Source organism: Bos indicus, chromosome X (assembly GCF_029378745.1).
Source record: "Bos indicus isolate NIAB-ARS_2022 breed Sahiwal x Tharparkar chromosome X, NIAB-ARS_B.indTharparkar_mat_pri_1.0, whole genome shotgun sequence".
NCBI lineage: Eukaryota > Metazoa > Chordata > Mammalia > Artiodactyla > Bovidae > Bos > Bos indicus.
This window is the reverse complement of record NC_091789.1, coordinates 95,954,957-95,982,470: the sequence shown is the minus strand read 5'-3', so window position 1 is coordinate 95,982,470 and position 27,514 is coordinate 95,954,957. Positions and strand designations below refer to the sequence as shown.

Here is a 27,514-nt window from a genome sequence, read left to right as displayed (position 1 = left end):
GTTCTCATTTCTGGGGTGCAGATGCCTACACAGACATTTCACACCCAGGGACTGAAATGCCAGAAAGCTCCAAAAATGCACACCTCGCTATACAGGCACATAGATCCTAGAGGTTCTGTACAAAATCCACTCAGGTCAAATATCCCATCACTCACAATTCTCCCCAAAGGTTCAAGGAGATCAAATGTACCCAAACAGCACCTGTGATATCACACGTAACGATACACAAGCCCAGGCTCCCTGACACAGGTTACTATCTAGGGAGAGACAGCAAGCTCAGAGACCTCTCCCTGGACATGAATTGCATGCATTTATGCGAATGAACGTGTGCTGCCACAAGATCCAGACTGAGGGAGAGCTAAACAAGACTGAAATACCATCATCATGCACAGCCAGTGACTGCACCAAACCTTGCCACTAACCAGGGCAGCTATTAGGTCCCTTTGGGGAAAGCAATAAAACATGGAGAACGATAGCATGCATGCTCTGAAAAGTCGCGCAAGCCAGCCCAGGCATACTCCTATACACAGGCCTCTAGACCTTATTTCCAGCTATGGGATCACAGTGCCTGTCTCAGACAGACAGCCAATCGGAACTACGCAGTAGAGGAAGGAGGGCGAGAGTAGGGGGACTACCGGCGCCGATTCGCGCCCAGGAAGAGGCAATTCTGGCAATCACGCGGTGACCAGTCAATGACCAGAACGCTTCCCTGAGGCCATACCCCAAACTGGCAGCCAATCTCTCGCTCCATAGCCGTCCCCACCTGGATGTAACCATGAAGAAACGAAGGGGTGGAGTTGGAAAAGGGACGAAGACATTTGCCACTTAATACCGGTGTCCACTCAGACTCGCATGCACTGGTAAGACAGAGTGGAGCGAATGGGGATGGATCCCGTGGCACCATGAGTGCCTCCGGGGGGAACTGTGGTCGATGCCCGACGCGGTGTAAAGGGACTCTCTGTGTTGTCACACGCCCTCTCCCAATGGTACCTTTCATAGTGGGTGGTTTTACCGCTACCCCTGCGTGGCGCATCCCAGGAGAGAACTATTTCATCTCGCGCGCCCCTTGGTGGTGAGAATGGGGAACAGCATATGTAGATGCCGGTGGACGATTCCAGGATAATAGCAAAGGGTGGAAGGGCAAAGTTAGGATGAAAACCCTTTCGATTTCTGCAATCTTGGACTCAGAGAAAAGTGTTCATAAACTGAGGATTGATTCTCTGTAGTGACCACTATTGTAACAGGGATCATTGAACGCATTTTCTCTGTGTTGGGCATTGTACTTGTTTGTGCTTTCTTGTTTAATACAGAATAGGTCTCATGAAAGCCAGCCACAGTCCCCCAGCGGGCAGGAGAGAGAAAGCTTCGGACTGAGATCTGAAGGCCTGGCGTGGGGAAGGCCTCTGTCGTCGAGTGCGAGTAATATGTGAAAAGGACAACAAGACCTTCCATTCTGTTCGGAAAGGGATCATCTCCAAGGGGACCCACAAACACCGCATAGGTGAGATAAAGACCATGACTTCGTCACCATCTTGTCATCCCTGAATATGTTCCCTAGCAGAATCCTCAGCCTGTCTAGCTGTGCCTCTCCCAGCAAGTTTAAATTTGTTAATTCATTCCGTCATTCATTCATTCATTCTCTCCAAAGTATGTATCAAGCACAACTATGTGTGTTAGGAAAGAGAAAGTCAACCTCGGCTTCATGGAACTTACATTGTACTTGGATCATACAACCCTAAAAGATAAGTAATTTATCAGGTGTTCGTAACTGCTGTGATTAAAATTTAACTGGGATAGTGAAATAGAGAGCAGGGATCATATCTAGAAAGAGTGGTCAAGGAAGTTCTTTCTAAGTTTGTGACATTTGAGCAAAAGCTTAGAGGGGATGCTTATCTGGGAAAGAATCCCAGACAGAGGTAAGGCCAGTGGAAAAATTAGGGAGTGGTGCTCGGTATAGTGTGTATGACAACAGTGAGGAAGGCTATGTGACTATCACAGCTTGATGGAGGGAGAACCAGGAAATCCGATAAGAGAGGTAATGAGGGGCAGATCCCATAGGGCCTTCTTTCAGAGGCCCAGATAACACAATGATTGTTGAGGAGCTCTTGATTTACCCCAGGAAAACCACAGGCCCTAAAACAAACATGGGAAATAGATGGGGAAACAGTGGAAACAGTGTCAGACTTTATTTTTGGGGGCTCCAAAATCACTGCAGATGGTGACTGCAGCCATGAAATTAAAAGACACTTACTCCTTGGAAAAAAAGTTATGACCAACCTAGATAGTATATTCAAAAGCAGAGACATTACTTTGCCAACAAAGATCTGTTTTGTCAAGGCTATGGTTTTTCCAGTGGTCATGTATGGATTCGAGAGTTGGACTGTGAAGAAAGCTGAGCACTGAAGAATTGATGCTTTTGAACTCTGGTGTTGGAGAAGACTCTTGAGAGTCCCTTGGACTGCAAGGAGATCCAACCAGTCCATCCTAAAGGAGATCAGCCCTGGGTGTTCTTTGGAAGGAATGATGCTAAAGCTGAAACTCCAATACTTTGGCCACCTCATGCGAAGAGTTGACTCATTGGAAAAGACTCTGATGCTGGGAGGGATTGGGGTCAGGAGGAGAAGGGGGCAACAGGGGATGAGATGGCTGGATGGCATCACTGACTCGATGGACGTGAGTCTGAGTGAACTCTGGGAGTTGGTGATGGACAGGGAGGCCTGGCATGCTGCAATTCATGGGGTCACAAAGAGTCGGACACGACTGAGCAACTGAACTGAAGGAGTATCATTGCACTGTAAAAAGGGGTGAAGCTTTAAGTTTTGTTTATTTTTTTTTTTAATATTAGCTAATATTTATTGAATACCTGCTTCAGGATGGGTTACACCAGGCATTTTCCATGTTCTTTCCTGTTCCACACCAGCAGCAGGTTCAGCATGATGTGGTGATCAGAGAAGGTAGGAAAGCTTCAGGTTTACATCCATCCTCTTGCCTCTCCAGCATTCTCTCCCAATGAGGTGCTAAACATATTCACAGCTGGGTCCTGGCAGTCAGTCCTCAGGCCTCGTATGTCCCTTTCTTGCCAGCTCAAGGAGGGGATACAGCTTTAAGTGCTTATCTTTAAGTCTCACTATTATACTAAATAGTTTGCTGCCTTCCCAGTTGGCGCTAGTGGTAAAGAACCAGCCTGCCAATGCAGGAGACATAAGAGATGCTAGTTCGATCCCTGCATTGTGAAGATCCCCTGGAGAAGGGAATGGCTACCCACTCCAGTATTCTTGCCTGGGAATTCCCGTGGACAGAGGAGCCTGGCTGACTACAGTCAATAGGGTCACAGAGTCGGTCGTGACTTACCACACACACTGTAAACATTTTCCGGTAGTGGCTGAAACAAGCTATGTTTTGAAAGCAGTGTGTCAGTGCTCTCCAGACGCAGTTGCTTCAGATCCCTGTCAATGTTCACATTTCTTTCTCTCCCTATTTCATTTTAGCTATTATGGTGGACATGTAATTTCACTGTGATTTTAGTTTGTATTTCCTGATGACTAAAGATGTCACATGAGTGTTGAGCACTAATTCATAATATTTATTTTCCACTTGGTTATTTTTTTCTTTGTAAAATGACTGTCCAAGCCTTTTGCTTATTCTCATTGGGTTGTTTGCCTTTCTCATAGGCATTCGTGGAAGTTCCTTAGATATTCTGCATATGAGTTCTTTTCTGGCGGGGGAGAATGTATCTTTTCCCACTCAATAGCTAGTATATTCACAACTCTGGTGCCTTACATTAGCAGAGGACCCTAATTTAATTAATTTGGTATTATGAATCTTTTCTTTTTCTTAGTGTTTTTGATTCCTGTTTAAGAAAACTATGCCTACTCTGAAGCATAAGAATATCACCGTATACTATTCATAGAAACTTAACTGCTTTATCTTTCATATTTTGATCAAAGATTCAGCAGCCTGATGTAACCAAGGGTCCAATGTTAATTTTTCCATGTGAATACCCAATTGGTGCTTAACAGCATCATTTTTCTTCTTTGAATCACAGTGCCTTCTTTGTAGTAAATCGGGTGAGCTTCTATGGGTGGGTCTATTTCTTGAATCTACTCTGTTCTTTTGGCCTATTTTACTGTCCTGGTGGCAATATGTCACTGTCTTAATTACTAGTGTTTTGCAATAAATGTTGATTTCTGGCAGTGAAATCCTGGCAGTGAACCTTCTTCAGCAGGGTTCTTCATGACTATCTTGGATGTTTGTGGTCCACTGAAATTCTGTATAAATGTTAGAATCAGTTTACCCCCAAAATCAAAAATTTTAAAGAGAATGTGTGTCTTTAAAATCTCACATGCAATGTATTTCTTCAAAGTGAACCATGGAACAACAAATACACTTGAACCTCATTGCTCAGGCTATTTCTGTTACAAAGAACACAGATCAATTCCTGACAAGTAGACTGTCCACTAGCATGCAAGCAACAGTCATCCCATCTCTTTCTCTGCCTTGCCCTGTATTGCTGATGCTAGAATCTCGATACCTAAATGTCCCAGGATGCCTTGAAGGTGGTGGTTCCACAGCTTCTTAGGTGATGCTAATCATATGAACTTCTGTAGGATTTGGGAAGTAGAAACTATTTTCATTCCTCCCAGAAGTGGTCACAGATGCATGCGTTTGGTCAGGTGTGAATGTTTGCAGTGGCTTTAGAACTCCCCTGATAATATCTGCCTCAAGATTGCAGTGGTTTCTTGCAGTTGCCTGACCAGGTGTATCTCACTGGTCTCCAGACCCACTGTGATTTCCACGATGCTTGTAGATTCAGAAGACTTAATCATCTTTCATTATTATTTTCCTTACTGATATTGGACATTATAGTTTAATGATAACAAATGAATTAGTGATAACAAGACTTTGCTGTTCTATATCAGCGACATCCCACTCAAAATACACAAGGTTTATCTGATTGACTAGGAAGTATGTCTATTCCTGGGGAAGTTTGGCAAGAGACACAACTCCTGAGCTTAAGTGACTACCTAGTACCTTATAAGACCACGGCAAGAATGAAATGCATTCTATTAGTAATGTGAGTAAAGATAGCACTAAAATAAAACTAACAATAATATGATTATGGGTGCATTTTTTCCCCTCAACATTCATATTTTGAAGTCTTAACCTCTGATACCTCAGAATGTGATTGTATTTCATATAGGGCCTTTAAAGTAGTCATGAAGTTAAATTGAAGTCATTAAAGTGGGCCTTAAAGTAAAATGTCTGGTGTCCTTATAAAATAATAGAACACAGACACGTACAGAGGGAAGACCATTGAAGAAACAGGGAGAAGTCAGCCATCTACAAGCCAAGGAGAGGTCTTAGAAAAAAATAAACTCTACTAACAACTTGATTTCAGATTTCTAGTCTTCAGACTTGTAGGAAAATAAATTTCTCTTGTTTAAATCATTCAGTCTCTGATACTTTGCTATGGAAGCCTGAGCAAATGAATGCACATACTTTTTGTGCCTTTCAGGATGCAAGTGTTAATATATATATATATATATATATATATATTTTTTGCTATTACTCATAGTATAAATAATAATAAAATGACCATATTGTAGTGCCAATCTGAGCCACTGTGAAATCAGAAATCTTTAAACACACACTGAATTATTTATCTTAAATTAATGACCATGAAAGAATTGCTTCTAACTCTTACTTTCATCCTACCTATACTACTACATTACTCTTCCACAATCACTAGCAAACTTCCTCCATTCTAATGACCTCCCTGCAATAATTCATGAAAAAGCTGGAAGTAATCAGGTTAGACTTCTCAGAGCTTTCTAAGCCTAATATACCTGACTTTGCTCAGGAATTTTCTGCCACCCCTTCTGCCTACATGCTCCTGACAGCACCCAGTCCCTCATGTCTGTTCAGGATCCCATGTCTTTTATTAATACTTTCTCAGGGACTTTGCTCCTGCAATTATCACTCCTCTCACCTGAACCATCAACTACTTCTGTATTTGAACATTCTCTAATCTGGAGTTGTGGGGAGAAATATACCTTCTTCCCATACTTCCATCTGTGGCTACTTGCCCTTTTACCTGTTGTTCTTCATAGCATATTACTCAACTTATTCTGAGACCATTGTCTTCAAGCTATTTCAATAAACATGATCCCCCCAATAGATATGATTATCAAAATTAGGTAGAAAAACAAATTAAGTAGAAAGCTTAAAATAATTTTGAAGAAAAATTATGTTAGAGTACTCACTCTATCTGATTTCAAGACTTACTATAAAGCTATAGTAATCAAGACAGTGTGATATTGACCAAAAAATCAACAGAGTCTAGTAATAGACACATACATATATGATACATCAATTTTCAACAAAGATGCAAAGATGATTCAAACTAGAAGACAAGCTTTTCAACAAATAGTTTTTGTGTAATTGGATTCCATAAGAACAAAAATAAACATTTATTTATAACTACCACCACATAGAAAAGTTAATGCAATGTGTATCATAGAACTAAATGTGACACCTAAAGTTATGAAACTTCTAGGAAAAAACAGAAGAAAATATTTATGGCCTTTAGTTATTGCAGTGAGTTGAATAGTGTGTCTCCAAAACTTATGTTCACCCAGAATCTCAGAATGTCATTTTATTTGGAAATAGAGTCTTTACAGATGTAATTAGTTACGTTAAGATGAAGCCATACTACACCAAGGCGAGCCCTAAATCCAAAGAATGGTGCTCTTACAAGAAAAGAAGCAGACACACAGAAACACAAGTGGAGGGGAAAACACCATGTGAAAATGGTGAAGACTGAAGCGATGCACCCATAATCCAAGTAACAACAAGTCTTGCCAGCAGAAGCTAAGAGAGAGGCATGGAACAGATTCCCCCTCAGAGCAACCAAAAGGAACCAACTGCCAACATCTTGATTTGGGACTTCTGGCCTGAGGAACTGTAGAGAATAACTTACTGCTGTTTTAAGCCACCAAATTTGGAAAATTTGTTAGGACAGCCTTAACAAACTAATATACTTAGTGAAAGAATTCTTAGATAAGACATTACAAGCACAATGCATACAAGAAAAATTTATACATTGGACTTCAAGTATTGCTCTTGAGACACATGGTTAAAAGAAAGAAAGAGAAGCCACATAGAGGGAAAAAATATTATAAAAACACCTATTTGATAAAGGATTGATTCCAGAACATACAAAACCCCTCAAATCTCAAGAATAAGAAAATAGGACTTCCCTGGTGGTCCAGTGGTTAAGAACACACCTGTCAATGCAGGGGACACGGGTTCAAACCCTGTCCGGGAAGATTCCACATGCTGCGGTCAACTAGGTGCTTGCACCAAAGTACTACCAAAGCACGAGATGCCCTAGAACCCATGCTCGGCAACAAGAGAAGCCACCACAATAAGAAACGCACACTGCAGATGAGTAGCCCTTGCTCTCTATAGCTAGAGAAAGCCTGCATGCAGCAAGGAAGACCTAGTGCAGCCAAAAATAAATACATAAATAAATCATTGGAAAAGAATGTTTATACAAGAAAGAATAAAAATAAACTAATTACAAAGTCAGCCAAAGATTTGAATACTTTAACAATGATGTAGGGATGGCAAATACACATGTGAAAAGGTATCAGTATTATAAATCATGAGGGAAATGCAAAGCAAAACCACAATGATATACCTCCACACACCTTTTCTAATAGCTAAAATGAAAAGGAAAAACCTTTGACAGGATCAGTTGCTGGTTAGGATACAGTGTAACTGGAATCCTCATATTGCCTGTGGGGATGCAAAATGATACAGCTGGTTTGGAAAATAGTTTCACAGTTTCTTGTGAAGTTAAACACATATTTACTATATGACCCAATGATTCTACTCCCAGGTATTTATCAAAAATAATGAAAACTTTTGTCCACACAGAACCTGTAGATGGTTATTTATGGTGGTTTTATTCCTGGGTGGCACATTCGGTAAAGAATGTGCCTGCAAGCTGGGAGACCTGGGTTCAGTCAATGGGTTGGGAAGATCTCCTGGAAAAGGGAATGGCACCCACTCCAGTATTCTTACCTGGAGAATCCCATTGACAGAGGAACCTGGCTGCCTACATAGAGTCCATGGGATAGCAAAGAGTCAGACATGACTGAGCAACTAACACTTTCACAAACTTTATTCATAATCACCAAAAACTGAAAACAACTCAAGTGTTCTTCAGCTGGTGAGTGGATGAACAAAGTATATTCTATCCATAACAGGAAAATAACTACTAGCAATAAAAAGAAACAAACTACTTGCATATGCAACAGCATGGATGAATCTCAAATGCATTATGCAGCATGCAAAAAGCCAGACTCAAGCAGTTATTCACTGCATGTTTTCATTTCTATGCCATCTTGCAAAAGGCAAAACTGTACAGGTTGAGAATAGGTTGGTGATGTCCAGGGCCAGGAGCTCAGGAGGGAATTTAAAACGGCAAGATTTTTTTTCAGGAGATGGAACTAATCTGTATCTTGATTGCAGTGGTGGTTACATTCTGTGCATTTATCAGAACCCATAAAATTGGAAACCAGAAAGAGTGAATTTTTCTGTTTTTGAATTATGCTTCAATAGTAAAACTAAGAAGACATAGATTGAATTGTGGCACTGCAGAGTGACTCAGGAGCAACCCAGCTGATAGAACTCCCACTTCCAAGGATCTGTGCCAACAAACCCAAGTTGTGCTCAGAACCATGCGATCTTTATTCTAGAACAGCTGAGAGTGTTGGAAGATGTGATCAGAAAGAAAATGTAATTAGATTGTGTTCAGATCAGATCAGTCGCTCAGTCGTGTCCGACTCTTTGCGACCCCATGAATCACAGCACACCAGGCCTCCCTGTCCATCACCATCTCCCGGAGTTCACTCAGACTCACTTCCATCGAGTCAGTGATGCCATCCAGCCATCTCATCCTCTGTTGTCCCCTTTTCCTCCTGCCCCCAATCCCTCCCAGCATCAGAGTCTTTTCCAATGAGTCAACTCTTTGCATGAGGTGGCCAAAGTACTGGAGTTTCAGCTTTAGCATCGTTCCTTCCAAAGAAATCCCAGGGCTGATCTCCTTCAGAATGGACAGGTTAGATCTCCTTGCAGTCCAAGGGACTCTCAAGAGTCTTCTCCAACACCACAGTTCAAAAGCATCAATTCTTCAGCGCTCAGCCTTCTTCACAGTCCAACTCTCACATCCATACATGACCACAGGAAAAACCATAGCCTTGACTAGATGGACCTTTGTTGGCAAATTAATGTCTCTGCTTTTCAATATGCTATCTAGGTTGGTCATAACTTTCCTTCCAAGGAGTAAGTGTCTTTTAATTTCATGGCTGCAGTCACCATCTGTAGTGATTTTGGAGCCAGAAAAATAAAGTCTGGGACTGTTTCCACTGTTTCCCCACCTATTTCCCATGAAGTGATGGGACCGGATGCTATGATCTTCGTTTTCTGAATGTTGAGCTTTAAGCCAACTTTTTCACTCTCCACTTTGACTATCATCAAGAGGCTTTTGAGTTCCTCTTCACTTTCTGCCATAAGGGTGGTGTCATCTTCATATCTGAGGTTATTGATATTTCTCCAGGCAATCTTGATTCCAGCTTGTGTTTCTTCCAGTCCAGCATTTCTCATGATGTACTCTCCATATAAGTTAAATAAACAGGGTGACAATATACAGCCTTGACGAACTCCTTTTCCTATTTGGAACCAGTCTGTTGTTCCATGTTCAGTTCTAACTGTTGCTTCCTGACCTGCATACAAATTTCTCAAGAGGCAGATCATGTGGTCTGGTATTCCCATCTCTTTCAGAATTTTCCACAGTTTATTGTGATCCACACAGTCAAAGGCTTTGGCATAGTCAATAAAGCAGAAATAGATGTTTTTCTGGAACTCTCTTGCTTTTTCTATGATCCAGCAGATGTTGGCAATTTGATCTCTGGTTCCTCTGCCTCAGAAGTTCACGGTTCACATATTGCTGAAGCCTGGCTTGGAGAATATTGAGCATTACTTTACTAGCGTGTGAGATGAGTGCAATTGTGTGGTAGTTTGAGCATTCTTTGGCATTGCCTTTCTTTGGGATTGGAATGAAAGCTGACCTTTTCCAGTCCTGTGGCCACTGCTGAGTTTTCCAAATTGTGTTACCTTGGAGAAATAGGTTTCAACCTTCAACTTTGGTAAGCCAGTAATAAAGGTTTGGTTCAAGAAACATGTGTCAAATGGAGGAAGTAGTGAAAAACTTAGCAATGATTGTTACCAGTACCACTAAATCAGAGACCTCTAATCCACAACTCCTGCAAATACTTGTCTTGTGAGTTCTGGAATTTCAGATGTTCAAGGCCTTAAATCACGTGAAGTTTCTATAACTGAGCCGACTGGAGGATGACTCCTTTAAGAATTCATCACAGGATTTTTTTAAATTTATTTTTAATTGAAGGATAATTGCTTTACAGTATTGTGGTGGATTCTAGCAAGCAACAACATGAATCAGCCATAGGTTTACCCTTGTCCCCTCCTACTTGAATATCCCTCCCACCTCCCTCCCCATCCCACCCCTCGAGGTTGTTACAGAGCCCTGGTTTGAGTTTCCTGAGTCATACAGCAAATTCTAGTTGGCTACCTATTTTATATATAGCAATGTATGTTTCCGTGTACTCTCTCCATCTCTCCATCACCCTTCTCCTTCCTGATATGGTGTTTTTTTCCCCTAGTTTCTAAAGGAATCTCCATACTGTTCTCCACTGTGGCTGTATCAATTTACATTCCCACCCACAGTGCAAGAGGGTTCCCTTTTCTCTACATCCTCTTCAGCATATACTATTTGTACATTTTGTGATGATGGGCATTCTGACTGGATGGCCATTCGGACCAGAATGGGAAAGACTAGAGATCTCTTCAAGAAAATTAGAGATACCAAGGGAACATTTCATGCAAAGATGGGCTCGATAAAGGACAGAAATGGTATGGACCTAACAGAAGCAGAAGATATTAAGAAGAGATGGCAAGAATACACAGAAGAACTGTACAAAAAAGATCTTCATGACCAAGATAATCACGATGGTGTGATCACTGACCTAGAGCCAGACATCCTGGAATGTGAAGTCAAGTGGGCCTTAGAAAGCATCACTACGAACAAAGCTAGTGGAGGTGATGGAATTCCAGTTGAGCTATTTCAAATCCTGAAGGATGATGCTGTGAAAGTGCTGCACTCAATATGCTAGCAAATTTGGAAAACTCAGCAGTGGCCACAGGACTGGAAAAGGTCAGTTTTCATTCCAATCCCAAAGAAAGGCAATGCCAAACAATGCTCAAACTACCGCACAATTGCACTCATCTCACATGCTAGTAAAGTAATGCTCAAAATTCCCCAAGCCAGGCTAATACATGAACCAAGAACTTCCAGATGTTCAAGCTGGTTTTAGAAAAGGCAGAGGAACCAGAGATCAAATTGCCACCAGCCACTGGATCATGGAAAAAGCAAGAGAGTTCCAGAAAAACATCTATTTCTGCTTTATTGACTATGCCAAAGCCTTTGACTGTGTGGATCACAATAAACTGTGGAAAATTCTGAAAGAGATGGGAATACCACACCACCTGACCTGCCTCTTGAGAAACCTATATGCAGGTCAGGAAGCAACAGATAGAATTGGACATGGAACAACAGACTGGTTCCAAATAGGAAAAGGAGTATGTCAAGACTGTATATTGTCACCCTGTTTATTTAACTTATATGCAGAGTACATCATGAGAAACGCTGGTCTGGGAGAAGCACAAGCTGGAATCAAGATTGCCGGGAGAAATATCAATAACCTCAGATATGCAGATGACACCACCCTTATGGCAGAAACTGAAGAGGAACTAAAGAGCGTCTTGATGAAAGTGAAAAAGGAAAGTGAAAAAGTTGGCTTAAAGCTCACCATTCAGAAAACTAAGATCATGGCATCCGGTCCCATCACTTCATGGGAAATAGATGGGGAAACATTGGAAACAGTGGCTGACTTTATTTTGGGGGCCTCCAAAATCACTGCAGATGGTGATTACAGTCATGAAAGTAAAAGGCACTTACTCCTTGGAAGGAAAGTTATGACCAACCTAGACAGCATATTAAAAGGCAGAGACATTACTTTGTCAACAAAGGTCCGTCTGGTCAAGGCTATGTTTTTTCCAGTGGCCGTGTATGGATGTGAGAGTTGGAGTACAAAGAAAGCTGAGCACTGAAGAATTGATGCTTTTGAACTGTGGTGTTGGAGAAGACTCTTGAGAGTCCCTTTGACTGCAAGGAGATCCAACCAGTCCATCCTAAAGGAGATCAGTCCTGGGCTGTTGAAGCTGAAACTCCAATACTTTGGCCACCTGATGCGAAGAGCTGACTCATTTGAAAAGACCCTGATGCTGGGAAACATTGAGGGCAGAAGGAGAAGGGGATGACAGAGGAAGAGATGGTTGGGTGGCATCACTGACTCAATGGACATGGGATTGGGTGGACTCCAGTAGTTGGTGATGGACAGGGAGGCCTGGCATGCTGTGGTTCATGGGGTCGCAAAGAGTCAGACACAACTGAGCAACTGAACTGAACTGAACTTCTGTGTTCTGAGCATTCCCTGGCTGTCCTCTATCATAACTCTCATCATGTTTGTTTTGGCATTATCTTCTGTTGGTTTTCTGCTCACTAGATTGTGAGCTCTTTGATACGTCTTATCCCACATAATTGTAACTATATGAATATAGTTACAATATCTGCCTTTTTAGTCCCGAACCTGAAGCCTGACTCCCAGCATATGCTTAGAGAAGTTTTCTCCCCTCTGAATGATGATGACCCATGCTACTCACAATCAAATATAGCCATTATCAAACCATTAATTTGTTTATTAGAGGTAATGCATTATAAACTGGTGATCAGAGGACAATTCTCTTGACAAATTTCTTTCTTGCAGAGGGGGAATGTACACATTACTTTGTCCAAAAGCTTCTAGTACTAGTATATTATTCCCTACTTTTATGTTCATAATTCTGCACACTCTGCAACTTTCTCAGATCACCTGTCAGTTAGGGGCTGCATTGACTAATTCACTGAAGTGTTCCCATATATAAAGGGGCTGAAGAATAGACTAGACTGTTGATAAATACTTTTGAATGGATATAATGCTGACAATGTGATTACTATTTTTTTTAAATTAATTAATTTTTGGCTGTGCTGGGTCTTCATTTCTTCATGGAGATTTTCTCTAGTTGTGGCACGTGGGAGGTATTTTGTGGTTGTGCTGCATGGGCTTCTCACTGTGGTGGCTTCTCTTGGAGCAGAGCACAGGCTCTAGGGTGTGTGGGCTTTAGAAGTTGAGGCATGCAAGTTCAACAGTTGTGGCATGCAGACTTAATTGCCCTATGACATGTGGAATCTTCCTGGACCTGTGTTTGAACCCGTGTCTCCTGCATTGGCAGACAGATTCTTAATTACTAGATCACCAGGGAAGTCCAACAATGTGATTTTTTTAATGTTTAGCTGGAAAGCTGTATTTGTCAGCTCACGCAGCCAAAACAAAATACCATAAAATGGGTGACTTCAGGAACAGAAATTTATTTTCTCACTGTTTCTTGAGACTGGCAGTCCGAATCAGAGTGGCAGCATGGTTGGATTCTGGTGAGAGCTCCATTCCTGGATCATAGATGGATGTCTTCCTGCTGTGTACTCACATGGCAGTGAGAGAGACAGAGAAAGAGAGAGAGAGAGAGAAACAGACACAGTGACAAAGCCAGAGTGAATACAGTGGCGTTTCTTCTTATGTGAGCCCCACTTTTATGACCTCATCTAGATCTAATGGTCTCCCAAAGGTTTCATCTTCAAATATTATTTCATTGGCGGTTAGGAATTCAACATACAAATTTGGTGGGAGACACAGTTGAGTCCATAGCAGAGGTAGATGTCAACAGCTTTAGGTCACAAAATCAGTATGTAAAAGCAGTGATTATCATTGGATGTGAGAAATTCAGTTAACCTCTTTTACTCTTACAATGAACCTTCTCTTCTAGTTTCTTCCTGCTTCTTGGCTATCCCTCTCACCATTTCCCACCCACCCCCACTTAGGTCCATTCCCTGTGTTTCTCCTTTGCACTTCTTTTCTGTTTATGTGTCTGTCTGATCCACCAGTGTGATATTCCCATCATCCACCTCACCTCACTGGCCTTGTTATTTCAAGCCATTTTGCAGATACATCCTGAAACATGTTGGGAATCAATGTATGTGTACTAAATGAAGGAATATTTTCTAATGACTGACAGGAAAAGCATCTCCTCCATGTAGGAATCAGTATTATAGGTGTCATATTTGTAGCACCATACATAAAGCCTTGTGTCTTGTTCCAAAAAACACTGTAGGAGTGTGACTCTGTCTTGGTGCCCTGGTGCCCTTGCATGTCCCCACTTATGCTACGTAGGCAAGGCTAAACTGCAGGCTGGCTTGAATCTTGGCAGAAAACCTTCTGATTGCTCTTGCAGCAAGGGGAGATAAGCAGCCCGGTGAAGACCTGCGATGAGGCAATTTCTCACCTGCCTCCTTATCTAGCTGGAGGCTGACACAAAGTTGTTATTCATCCATCTCTGGTTTCAGTTGAACATAGGATGATCTACCTAGCCCCAGCTGAGAGTACAGCCATGGACTACAGAACTTTTCATTGGCATAGGGCACACCTGTGGGCTCCTTCCTGGCAGAGAGACCCACTACCCACAGTGCTTGTTACTGAGGCCTTCCAATTCAGTGTCAAACCGCGGGACTAGGGACAAGGCAACTGACACCAGGGTCATATTGCTTCTGCACTGTCTGTAAGGTAGAATCTGAATCCATTCGGGTTCATTGTCTCCTTACTGGCCAAGCCCGTAGAAGGTGACAAGCCAAACTAACAACTGCAGCGGTGCCCTGAGGCCCTGTGGCTCCTGCGCTGTGACTTAGGGACTGGCTGCCTGACTACGTGACAGAGTCTGGTGTTGAGTTGTGTGATGTTGTGTGACCAGAATACTGGCTTATTTTGTCATCACACACAGCAAGGAGCATGGTTTTCACTACATACTGTGACTTAGGGTAGCCTTGACAGTCCTCATTTACAAACCCACCTTAGAATGGATGCCATGTCTGACACCAGCTACACTGCTATTGAATCAAAATATGTATTTAGACAAAATATGTTCCTTTTATAACTATAAGGCTATAAGTTAGCCTTATAGTCCACTTGAAATTCAAAATCTGTATCACGTGTGAGAGAATTGTAATTGAAAATGTAAATGAAATTAAAACTTTTGAAAGTGTAAATGAAAAAAATGAAATAGAATAAGCCAAATCCATTTGCAATGTAATGCCTACTTCACATGTTATCTTGTTTATTCTTCATAACAAATATTTACTGTAAACTTGTAATTTCCACTTTAGAAATGGGGAAACAGATCCAAAGCATGTAAATACCTTTCTCACCTTCACTCAGTATGTGTCAGAGCCAGTACTGATACTCTGAGTTATGTCACGTGCTGTGCTTAGTCGCTCAGTTGTGTCCAACTCTTTGCGACCCCATGGACTGTAGTCCGTCAGGCACCTCTATCCATGGGGATTCTTCAGGCAAGAATACTGGAGTGGATTGCCATGCCCTCCTCCAGTGGATCTTCCCAACCCAGGGATTGAACCCAGGTCTCCTGCATTGCAGGCGGATTTTTTTTTTACCATCTGAGCCAACAGGGAAGCCTAGATATGTCATGTCATAACCAATAAGGAGACAGAGCAGATAAGACTCAAGTCATTTTGTCTCAGGAAGTTCCCCTCGTCCCTTTCCCTTTTCTTCTAGCTAAGATCTAATCTTTTAAGGCAGTTCCATAACCTAAGGGCTTTGTCACATACTTTTTGGTAAGATGGGATACTCTAACTTAAGTCTCATGGTAGTTGAACCTCAGATTTTCTCAGATTTTCAGTCCTTTTGGACCTGGATTTTCATACCTCTGGAAGGGTGTAACAGCTGCTGTTTATAATATCCTGTTATTCCCTAAGAAGAGTGAATTCTGAGTCGGTCCTTTGTTGCAGAAATATGTTTTCGGTGTGTGAGGATGCAGATGGGGGCTCAGAGATGTAAGTGTTTTGTTGTTATGTAATAATAAGGATATAAGGGAGGAATCAGACAGATGGAGGGCTTCTGAGATCTGACAACTATCAAGGCAATGGAAGATGTTATAGAGAAGAAAAGACATTTGTGGCTTCTCTCTCCCTGCACCCAAAAAACTTGGAAGGCAAGTCAGAAGTGTGTGAAAGATACGTTGTGGCATTTGCCATGGAATTTGACAGCAGTTTTTTTTTTTTTCTCTGTCTCCATACAACCTTTAACGATGGCTTTGGCATTCCATTTCTCTGTAGGGTGATACAAGTATATTAAGTTTTTAAAAAATGTTTCTCTGTCAATGATTTCATCAGGGACACCATATGACATTTGGGTGGCACATTTTGTAAACCCATTTATTCAAGAGAAGACCAAAGGCTTTTATATGAATTTTTTATATATGGGTATATATATGTATGGATATGTATTAACACATAGATTATTCATAAAGAATATGTCATGACCAAATTTTTTTAACCCTAGAAGTGCAAGATTGGTTTAAATGTATAAGGTTACCAATGTAATCCACCACATTAATAGAAAAATGGAGGGAAAACAATTCTATGATCATCTCAGTTGTTGCACTGTAAGTGTTTGATGAAAATCAATCTATATGAAAGACAGCAAACTAGGAATAAAAGGGAACTTACTCCAATAAAGTGTATCTGCAAAAAAGCAATGTAAACAGGTTGAAATGGAGAAAATTTTTCATTTCCTGTCAGGAAAATGCCGACTATCGCCTGCTTTAGTCAAGACTATTCTGGCTAGGTTTGTTAAGTGCTGCAAAATGAGAAAAGGTATAAGATTTAAGCCAGTAGAAACTGTTGATATTCAAATATAATAGTATATTTTGAAAAGCAAAAAGAATCTAGATCTAAATTTGTGGAATTAATATGCATATTTAGAGGAATTGTTGGACAGAAAGTCTATATACAAACATTCTATCTCTACATACATCCTCAACTAGACGATAAAAATCGCAACCATGAATTTTCAGTAACATTAAATACCCAGGGATAAATTTAACAAAAAATGTGCAAGTAAAAAATGAAAACATTATTGATGGAAATTTAACGGTCAAATATCCAACATAAGAACAGCATAGATGGTTCCAGTTTATCTTCTTTCAAGCAAATGGTTGCCCTTCACCTATAATATAAACATAACATTAAAGTTACTCAGCAGATGATAGGAGAGGTATACAAAGTTCACTGCAGTTGTAATTTTATAAAATGGACTAAAACAAGAACACTAAGGGCGACCCTTTGGCTTACCTTCAGTTAATCTTCTCTAGAGCTTTTATCAGAGAAGGCAATGGCACCCCACTCCAGTACTCTTGCCTGGAAAATCCCATGGATGGAGGAGCCTGGTAGGCTGCAGTCCATGGGGTCGCTAGAGTCAGACACGACTGAGCGACTTCACTTTCACTTTTCACTTTCATGCATTGGAGAAGGCAATGGCAACCCACTCCAGTGTTCTTGCCTGGAGAATCCCAGGGACGGGGGAGCCTGGTGGGCTGCCGTCTATGGGGTCGCACAGAGTCGGACACGACTGAAGCGACTCAGCAGCAGCAGCAGCAGAGCTTTTATAGACTTTTCAGGCATATTACCAGTACTTTTAAAACACAAACAACTCTTCCTAATTATATAAGAAAACAAGGACGCTGACTTCAGAACAAATGAAATCATTTAACCCTATTAAAAGGTAGTTTTCAGTAAAAGGCAAAACTGTGTACACTTTTAGTAAAATATCTAACAACAAAAAACACTCTAAGAAAAACAAAATACCCAAAAAAACCCAAAAAGTCCCAAAAAAGTATCATTTAAATGTTTTGATTTGAAATAATATTCCAAATATAGGATAGCTAAACAGTTGTTATCTCTGTTATTGCTTAAGTGAAGTAAATAAAAAGCCAGTATTGCATTTGTTTCTTCTCTACTGGGGAAAAGTGTAGAAAATTTCATTTGTTCTAGTTTATCCCTGATATGGTTGTTTTAAGTAGGTCAAGCATTTGTCCCCCTTTTACTTGTGGCCCTCATGTAATTCCAAATGTCTCTCTTCACCTGGAAAGCATTCCAGTTGGTATAATAAATTATGTGCTCACACAAAATTTTAAGTCATTACTATCACTGGCAACATGGTGACATCAAAATGTGAAGCAGAAATAAGACTGTTTCTCACAGCCACACCAAAAAAAAAAAATAAAGAAAGAAAGGGGAGAAGAAAAGAAAAGAGAGCAAGAGGGAGTAGGAGTGAGAAAGAAAAGCAAGTAGGAAGAGAGAAAAATCTGGAAAAGCAGATTTTTTGTTTGTTTCTAAATGATAATGGCATTTGAGAAACAACTCTGACCAATTTCAAAACTTCATCCACGGTATTTGTGATGTTTAGTTATTTAGTTACTGTGGCATATGTTAAATAATATTTGTTTATCTAATCTATTAGCCATTTCATCAATATGCTGAAAATATCTGAGTTCAAGATTATGCTCTGTTTTCATTATGTAATATACTAACTGTTAGTGTCCTGTTCATATTTCTTATTATGTGTACTTGGGCTTTGTCCATTTTCTTCACAATTATGTAAACTGAGAGGAATGGACTGGGAATTTGGGCTTGGCAGATACAACAATTACATTCAGAATAGATAAACAACAAGGTCCTACTATACAGGCAACTATGTCCAATCTCTTGTGATAAATCATAATGGAAAAGAATGTTTAAAAATGTATGTGTTAAAAAAAGGTTACATAAACTAGCACATTGTCTTTATTTATTAGTTGAATTTATTTTCCTCTTCCTAACAATTCATACCTGTCTTTTATTAACTATCTTTCTGTTTTTCCCTTAGGTTTATTCTGTTGCTATTTATTTTACCTTTTATATTGGATATAAGATTTTATATTTATGTAATTTGTAATTTATGTATTTTTCTTTTTAAATACCATACATATTTAAGGCTAAGATTTTTCTATGAGGATATTTTAATCATGTTCTGTAGTTACTTGAAAGTAGTCTGAAAGCTGTATTTTCGTGTCTAAATGTTCTAATGGAATGGAACAAAAATGTAAAGTGAAAATATTTAGAAGGCTAAAACACAGTAAATTCTTCCCTAACCATGAAGTTCTTCCTTTAAACCCAGAAACATGTAATTAACAGTCAGCGATTTGGAAAACACTTATGTGAAAGATACTAAGTTGATTACTCAGGAAGTACTAGAGTTACAGACTTTGACCTTCCAAACTGTTTGAATTGATGTCTCAAAGAGGAAAAATAACATATTTGATATAGTTACTGCTACTGCTACTGCTAAGTCACTTCAGTCGTGTCTGACTCTGTGCGACCCCATAGACGGCAGCCCACCAGGCTCCCCCATCCCTGGGATTCTCCAGGCAAGAATACTGGAGTGGGTTGCCATTTCCTTCTCCAATGCATGAAAGTGAAAAGTGAAAGTGAAGTCGCTCAGTCGTCTCCGACTCTTAGCGACCTCATGGACTGCAGCCCACCAGGCTCCTCCATCCATGGGATTTTCCAGGCAAGAGTACTGGAGTGGGGTGCCATTGCCTGGTTATATCATGAGGCTCAGATTTTTATTAGTTCTTTAAGAGTGACAGTGGGATGTATGGCAAAAGCCATCATAGTATTGTAAAGTAATTATCCTCCAAGTAAAATAAGCAAAAAAAAAAAAAAAAAAAAAAACCAGACTGACAGTGGGGGCAGGTAGTGTGCTTAGCACGTGTATCTTACTCACACCTGCCTGGAATATCACTGACTACATGCACTCTCTCAACTTGATCAGCCACAGAAACAGGAAACTAGATTATATTTTGCCATTTTATTTCTCAATTGTTTCATGCTTCATTGGGGAAAGGATTTAAAATGCAATTATTTTTTTAAGAGTTAGAGAATTCAGAATTTGAGAGAATTTAACAAACATCAAGCAGATTGTTGGCTCATTTTCTTAAGTAACAATGAAATCTCAATTCACCTGTTATAATTTGACTCAAGATGATATTTTATGATAAATAAGTCATGAAAAACAGAGGATTCTTCTATGCATTCCATCAAACAGAACCAGAGAATGCAAAAATTAGCATGAAAAATTAGCATTTTAGTATATCTGATTTGAGTTCACAACTTCTATGACTAAAGTTGAGTTTAGAAGTTAAGGGATTTCACAAAATCACACACATTATGCTCAAGCTGGTACTAGAACCTACTTGGATGCCTAAGCATATTTCAAATAAACCGATATTTATTACAAATGCATTACATATTTGTTACAAGCAGAAATTATAAAAGAACCTGAAAATTATTAGCTGTTGCTTAAAGTACTAATACAAGAGAAGAAAACGGTTTCCTATTTTCAATTCGATATGGCTTTGATCCTGTCTGTTTCTTTATTTGAAAGTCTGTAAGTCAGGCACTCAGGCATCTGGGGTCTGAACTATCTTTCAAAGAATATGTGAACTCTGTTATTAAAATAATAGTAATGCTTCCTCTATATTATAAAATATATAATACTCCAAAAAACAGAAACCACATAAATTACTTTCTGAATGGATGACATACCTGCTTCTGGCATTTCAACAGGCTCTGTATTTGATGCAACCTCCTCCCTGACATCAGGACCATCTCCACCTTTACCCCCAGTCTTTGCCACAGCCAATTCCTGGAGATCAATTTCCATGTCAGAATCTTTTTTAAAAAATGATGTATGGCAAAACCAATACAATAAAAAATAATAATAATAAATAAATAATGTATCAATTCAGCTGTAAAGTATACAATATAAACAAGGGAGTGATAATATTCATTCCCTCAGTGTTATGAATTAAAAGACAGGCTAGTGTGGTGAAAATGTGATGAATAAGAATCTCAGGAGCATTATTCCAGGAATATGATGCTGGGAAAAAAGAGAAGAAGAATTTTCCGAATGTTATTACCATTTTCCTTTTCCAGGATTGTCCTCAGACAACTTAGTTGCCCCCCTCTCTTTGTCTTGAAAACAAGGGAAATTTTGACCCACCACACTAAGCCGCAAACTGTACTTTCCTCAGTTTTTTAGGAACTGTCTGCAGTCATTTTCTAATGTTTCCTTTCCTCCTCTTACTGCTTGTATCATAATGCATGAAACAGACATACACTTTACCACCAGAGGCATCCTTCTCCTTCTCTTCATCACGATTCACTGGATCCTCTCCATTTACTTCCTTCTTTCCAGGTGTGATATCCTGAATCTCAGCTGGTGGTTCCTATCGTTGAGGTTGCTCAACACTGGGCTGCTGGTCCTAGTAGAGTGTGCATGTAAGTAAAAACTTCTGTTGTTAATACATCTAATAACATAAATTACATGATACACATATATATCTAGTCATAAGTAAATCTAACAATATTTTTCCAACACAATTCTATGTACTTACATTTAATAAAGTTACTCTTCCCACAAGAGAAGAGTTAGCTCCCATAAGAGTTATCCAGAAAGACTTTGGAAGCTATTTAAAAATATGTTGGGATGGAAGTATGCAGCCTGTTGTTGATAAGCAGGAGAAGGAAGCCACTGGCATATTTCCAGGGAATTTAACAACATACTCATCCAGACAAAACCAGACTGTAATATATCTGGATCAATATTACTTCTTAAGACCAACTGTCACCCTTTATCAGCATGGAAGACTTTTATTACTGCATCTGTACTACTTAATTTCATTTTCTCAAAAATAATTTTGTGCTAATAGAAAACATCAAATGGTAAAATACTCGCAACCACAGGTTCATCCAGCTGGGAGGAATCTTGATCTATAGGTCCCAGTGTTGATGCCATTTGCCTACTCGTATTTCTCTCTGAAAGTAGAATACTGTGATTTAGAAAATGTATTTAAGAGTACAGCTGTATTTGATCACTTTTATGACCGAATGTTAACTTATTATTTTTTAAAAACGTAAAAATACTTTCAAAACAAAACTCTGGTTAAGTATGAGTGTACATGCATTCCAATTACACCAAATACAGTTGCTTGCAAAGCCATTTGTATCTTTGTTAAGCTGGCAGAGAAATCAACTTAAGGTACACAGGAAGACAGAATTTTTGTGAGGAAGTTTGATTTCACAACTGAATTCTCCATCATGAAGATATTTAGTAAAATACTGCTAGGAATTTAAAAATTCAGGGTTATTGCTTTGTCACACTCTAATTTACCAGACTTATTTTCCCCAACCCCCTTAGCATTGTGGGAACATGGAGAAAGGCTCAATCTTTACAGCCTGACTACGGCGATTTTCTCAGAGTCTATGGCTGAGGTGAGTCTGCATACAAAGCAACCGGTCCACTTCTCTCTTGGCACCTTGCCACATAACTCGGGATACAGTCACAACTCCACCGTGGTCTGGTTTCTAGGCCTTTCGTTAATCGCCCACCCCGCCCCCTGCCCAGGTCCCACTGCTGGCTCCGGATTCTGTGCTCTGTCCTGAGTCCCAGGGCCCCAGTGAACCAGATATCTCAAATAGCACCCGCAAGTCTCCCCCCGCCATCATCTGACCCCCTGCCCTTCTCTGTCCACCGCCCTTCCTCTCCCATCACCAGGACAAGAACTATGGCACCGTGACACCTGTGAGGAGAAAGATGACAACCTCGTGGGCCTTCCTTTTCAATGGCCCCATATTGCAATGTCCGACCAGCCCAAAACTCACTGGCTCCCCCTCACACGTACTCACACAACTCCAGACAGGACAGATATGTGGACTTACCTGGTAAGTCTCAAGTAGTGAGAAAGAATTGAGACAGAATAAACATGTCCATCTGAGGCCTAACGCTCCTCATAGAATGTGCTCAGGAAGGTGCATGTGCAGCAAGGGAGTTCACACACCCTGCGCACACCTGAGTTGGGCGTGTGCAGTGCGGGTTGAGGTTTTCCTGCCACTGAGGTAGACTCCTGGAACCGCACCATCTCTGGAGGATGAGAAAGGGGCTTGAAGACTATATTTTTTTCCTTCCAGGGCAGTCTTTCTTATGCATCCACGACCTGTGGTGATAGGTAGTCCCAGGTTACCCTTAGTGGAGAATGTGTCTCAGAAAGACAGTCATGACAGAAATAGATATTACCTTTTTTAATACCTATTTTTATACATGCTCTGATGAACCATTTCCTTCTCTGCTTCTGGGATTTCTGTCATGCTTACCATGGCTTTACTCACCTCCATGGAATAAATACATACCTCTGTTTCCTTTTTTTGCTTGGAGCACTGAACAATTAAATCTATGAACTGGTAACTGAGTTCTCTGAATATATCTGTGGTTCCTATACAATATTGTTCTTTTAGCATCAGACTTTACTTTCGCCACCAGACACATCCACAACTGGGCATTGTTTGCACTTTGACTTAGCCTTTTCAGTCATTCTATAGCTATTTCTTCACTCCTCTCCAGTAAAATATTCTTCTTTTTATTCTAACTGGAATTTTCATACTTATTAGGAGTTTTCACTTCTAGTATAGAAATACTGTTGAGTTTTGTATATTGAAACTGGTGATGATTCCATGGGTGTATACACAGCTTTTTACATGTCACACATACCACAATAAAGTTGTTAAAAAAAAAAACAGAAATGGAAGCAAACTAAAGGCATTTTGAAATTTAAAAAAGAAACAAAAAAACTCAGGGAATTTGTTGGTAGAAGAAATGGCTTACAAGAAAACCTAAAGGAAGGTCTTCAGGCTGCAATAAATGACTTCAGATGTTAATTACAATCCACCTGAAAAAATAAAGAGCACATGTAAATTATACAAACACAAACATACTTTATGAATACACATTTCCACTCCTTTCTTCCTGTATTTAAAAAGTAGCTGTATAAAACAGTATCATCTAAATTATTGTTGGGCCAATAACATATATTATGCAATATACTTGCAGTAACAGCACAAAGGAGGTGGTTGGGAGAAAGCTCTATTAGATAAGAAAACAAGTCTGGATGGTGTCAAATCCACAAGAATATATGAAAAGAATCAGAAATAATGACAAAGAAGATTAATATAACAGAAGCTATAAATATGTACGTGATAACTTGCCTTATAATAGCTTTTCACAGACATGACATCATATATAATGTAATAATGATAAGAGTGTATCAATGGGATGTACCCTTTATAGATCTACTATACATGACAATGAGGAAAAGAGGGAAACAGGAATAGAGTGATATAGGAGTAATGTTTGTATATCTCATTAGAATTAGTATAATTTTCAAGCTGATTGTGATAAATTAAGATGTTTATAGTAGCCTATAGCAGCAATTAAGAAAATAACTTAAAAATAGTGGAAAAATCAGTAAAGAATTTAAGATGTTACATTAGAAAAACCCATTTAATTAAAAAAAGCAGTAAAATGAGGACCATAGAACAAATGATGTAAGACATATAGAAAAATATAATGGCAGATGTAAGTCTGTATCAACATTAAATGTGAATAGATAAACAATCCAGCGAAAAGGCAGACATTGACAGGCTGGTTTAAAAAAAACCAGTAAGATCCAACTGTATGTTGCTGACAGAGGAGACAGTTTAAATTCAATGATACATACATTACTATGAGTGTGTGTGTATGTTCAGTCAGTCATGTCCAACTCTTTGCAGCCCTGTGGACTGTACACACCAGGGCCCCGCTGTCCATGGGATTTTCCGGATGAGAATACTGGAGTAGGTTGCCATTTCCTACTCCAGGGAATCTTCCAGACCCAGGGATTGAACCTGCGTCTCCTGCATTCGCAGGTGGGTTCTTTACCATTAGTGCCACATGGGAAACCTTATATGACCCAGCAAATCTACTCCTAGACAATTTTACCCAAGAGAAAGGAAAACATGCTCACACAAAGACCTGTACTCAAATATCCTACTCATGTATTCCTAATAGGCAAACCTAGAAACAGCCCAACTATTCAACAACTGGAATACAGCTGAAAGAAAAACAAAAGAGGATACTTGTACAAAAGTATACTACACAGTAATTTAAAAAGGAAGTATTAATGCATGTAACAGCAAGGATGCATCTCAGCTGTGCCAGTGAGAGATGTCAGACACAGAAGATTATGTATTATATGATTTCATGTCAATGGATTTCTGGAAAATACACAACTATAGACACAAATATATCTGTGGTTGCCAGGGTATAGGAGTGGAGGAAGCAGTCTGAATGCAAATAGCTCAAGGGAGCATTTTCAAATGATGGGATGTTTTCTACATTTTTATTGTGGTAGCATTTACACAATAGTATGCATATATCAAAACTCTACAAACTGTCATGCTTTAAAGCATTGGCTTCTATTGTATATTAATTACATCTCAATACTTCTCACTTTTTTTAAAAAGGAAAAGGAACTTTTAAGTATTTAAATATTGGTTATTGTATCCATCTAGACCATGAGCTCATAAACATAAAGACCTTATTTGGATTTTCCCAGACCTGGCCAACTTTCAGGATTCCCCATGACACCTTTGTACTCTTATGACAGGACACAGAAACTTGGTCTTAACCATGTTTACAATTCCCTCTCCTTCACCTCAAGTCCATATTCTTGCTGAGTTCTGTCCATTTTACTTTGAAAATGTCTAATGTGTCTACTTTTCCCCATGTCTACCACATCTGCTGTGGTCCAAAGCCTCCTTCCATTTAACTGTCAACCCCCTTCTAACGGGTCTCTCACATCCACTCAGGGTGTGTGTCTCCCACTTCCCACCCTCACCCTCTCTCTCTTACAGTTGCAGAACTGTTTATGACTTTCTAGATAAAAGCTACTGTCCTACAGAAGAACTTGAAGGTATGGTCGAGCCCTTGCCCAGCTTGCTAACAATATGGAAAGTAGAGAATTCTTTTCTTGTGTCTTTTATCAGGCTTCCTTCACACCCTCCAGTTTTTTAAGCTTCTCCACTTAGATTGTTCCCTATTTCTGAAGCCTCCTGGTTAGTAAACTCCTTTAAGCTAGGCTTCAACAGTATATGGACCGAGAACTTCCAGATACACAAGTTGAATTTTGAAGAGATAGAGAAACAAGAGATCAGATTGCAAGATTCCTTAGATCATGGACAAAGCAAGGAAATTCCAGAAAAACATCTACTTCTGCTTCATTGACTACCTCAAGTCCTCTGACTGTGTGGATCACAACAAACTGTGGAAAATTCTTAGAGATGGGAGTACCAGACTACCTGACCTGTCTCCTGAGAAACCTGTATTCGGGTCAAGAAGCAACAGTTAGAACAAGATATGGAACAACGGACTGGTTCAAAATTGGGAAAGGAGTAAGACAACATTGTATATTGTCACTGTGCTTATTTATCTTACATGTAGAGTACATCATGTGAAATGCCAGGCTGGATGACTCATAAGCTGGATTCAAGACTGCTGGCAGAAATATCAACAACCTCAGATGTGCAGATCATACCACTATAAGGCAGAAACTGAAGAAGAACTAAAGAATCTCTTGATGAAGGTGAAAGAGGAGAGTAAAAAGGGTGGCTTAAAACTCAACATTCAAAAATCTAAGATTATGGCATCCAGTCCTATCATTTCACGGAAAATAGAAGGGGGAAGTGGATGCAGTGACAGATTTAATTTTGGGGGCTCCAAAATTAAGACATTTGCTTCTTGGAAGAACAGCTTGGAAGACAAAGTTTGCATGCATGCATGCTCATTGCTTCAGTCGTGTCTGACTCTACAACCCCATGGGCCATAGCCTGCCAGGTGCATCAGTCCATGGGATTCTCCAGGCAACAGTACTTTAGTGGGCTGCCATGCCCTCCTCCAGGAGATCTTCCCAACCCAGGGATGAAACCCATGTCTCCTGTGTCCCATGCACTGCAGGTGAATTCTTTTTGTGTGTGTGACTTTATTTATTCTTTAATTGAAGGTAATTGCTTTATAGAATTTTGTTGTTTTCTGTCAAACATCAACAAGAATCAGCTATAGGTACACCCATGCAGGCAAATTTTTTACCTCTGAGCCACCAGGGAAGCCCATATCAAACCTAGACAGCATTTTATAAAGCAGAGACATCACTTTGCCGACAAAGGCCCATATATTCAAAACTATGGCTTTTTCAGTAGTCATGTACAGATGTGTGGGTTCAATTATTAAGAAGGCTGAGTGACAAAGAATTGACGCTTTCGGTTTGTGGTGCTGGAGAAGACACTTGAGAATCCCTCGGACAGCAAGGATATCAAAACAGCCAATCCTAAAGGAAAGCAACTCTGAATATTCATTTGAAGGACTGATGCTGAAGCTCCAATACTTTGGCCACGTGATGGGAAGAGCCGACTCATGGGAAAAGACTTTGATGCTGGGAAAGACTGAGGGCAAATGGAGAG

The 27,514-nt window shown here is 40.0% G+C and overlaps 1 long non-coding RNA gene across 1 annotated transcript; it reads left to right on the top strand.

Annotated features, from left to right (window-relative positions):
- The first annotated feature begins 687 nt into the window (after window positions 1–687).
- On the top strand, window positions 688–23,409 carry LOC139181140 (uncharacterized). Its single transcript, XR_011565233.1, has 5 exons — window positions 688–860; window positions 1,311–1,501; window positions 21,384–21,466; window positions 22,386–22,459; window positions 22,743–23,409. It is a non-coding gene; the product is annotated as an uncharacterized lncRNA (long non-coding RNA).
- The last annotated feature ends 4,105 nt before the right edge of the window (window positions 23,410–27,514 follow it).